This window comes from Chrysochloris asiatica, unplaced genomic scaffold, assembly GCF_000296735.1.
Source record: "Chrysochloris asiatica unplaced genomic scaffold, ChrAsi1.0 scaffold00019, whole genome shotgun sequence".
Classification (NCBI taxonomy): domain Eukaryota; kingdom Metazoa; phylum Chordata; class Mammalia; order Afrosoricida; family Chrysochloridae; genus Chrysochloris; species Chrysochloris asiatica.
The window spans coordinates 4254497-4256088 of NW_006408537.1; positions in this window are offsets into that span (position 1 = coordinate 4254497).

Consider the following 1592-nt stretch of genomic DNA (forward strand, 5'->3'; position numbering starts at 1 on the left):
GTGGCACAGTAGTGAGGTTGGCCCAGGATTGGGCAGTGTTTCGTTCTGCTGTGCATAAGGCCGCTATGAATCTGTACCGACTCAATGGCACCTAACAACAACAACAATCTGTGGATTAATGTGCTGGACTGCAAAGTCCGTTTGAACTGCAAGGTCAGTGGTTCAAGCTCACTTTGTGTAGCACTGACTCCTTGGAAACCCTATACAGGGTCTCTATGGGTTGGGACCAACTCGACGACACTTAATAACAACAACATCTTATAATAGGAGTCTTGGTGTGGTGCTGTAGGATAAGTACTTGACTGCAAGTTTGGTTTGAACCACAAAGTTAGCAGTTCAAACTCACCAGCCTCTTCTCGAAAATCCTATACAGAGTCGTTATGGGTTGGAACCGACTTGATGGCACTTAATAACCATAGCATATCTTATAGTAATGAACTCTGGTAGTGTAATGGGTCATGAGTCAGCAGTTCGAAAGGTCTTCAAGGTCAGCAGTTCAAAACTACCAGTTGCCCCACAGGAGAAAGATGAGGCTCTCTGCCCTCATAAAGATGTACAGCTTCAGAAACCCTATACAGACTTGCTGTGTGTCAGAAGCGACTCGACATCACACAACCACCACCACCATATTACAGTACTTTTCATTCAACACATACTTATCTATACCACTCTTTTAATGACAGCACAGTATTGCAAAGTATTGATATATCCTATTTTGTTATTGATCTACTTTGAAGCTACTTTCAGTGTTTCCTGTTATAATAAATTATATGTAGCATAAAGAAGAAGTTTATGGCTCATCCATGTAAGCGTTTAAGAGGTGGTTTTGAGGGTGCTAGGTGACTTTGTTCCCTGCAGTTACTCAGGGATGCAGTTTCCTGCCAAGTTGTTCTGCATTCCATAAGGCAGTGCTTCCCAACCTATCTGGGGTAAAAGGGCCCATTTTCACCTTTTAACTTATTACAAAGAAAATTTTTTATATAAAATATAAAAATCAAAATCTATTTGTAAAAAACATTAAAGACATACTTAGATACAAAAAATTTAAGACTATAATTTCTGTTTTACGCTATTGCATACAGTAGACATAATACTATTGTTAAGGGCCATCAAGCCAGTTCTGACTCAGCAACCCTGTATAGGATTTCTGAGGAGTGGCTGGTTAGCAGTCAGTGCTTTTCCTACAGCGCTACACCAGGACTTTTACTTTCTCCAATTTCTATAAAAATACTAAATATACCCACTTGGTTTCTGTGCTTGTCATGGATTAGTGCTGGAAGACCCTTTGGGTAGCACTGATTCCAAAGACAATGCGTCATTATCATCTCGGTGTCTGAAGCTGCGTTGTTATCATGCCTGAGTGATAGTCTTGGTGCAAAAGCAGCCCCACCCTACTCCGTGATCATGTTTTTATACTTTGAGGCGTTGGTTTGTTTTTAATTATTATTATTTAATGAGAAAATCAATATTAATTGTTTCTCTTCAAGTACATGAAAATAACAAAAACAAAAAATATGAAGAAATTTCCTAGTATGAAATGTATTACAAGATTGGAGGCATTTCCAATACAATATGAGAATAAGAAAAAAATA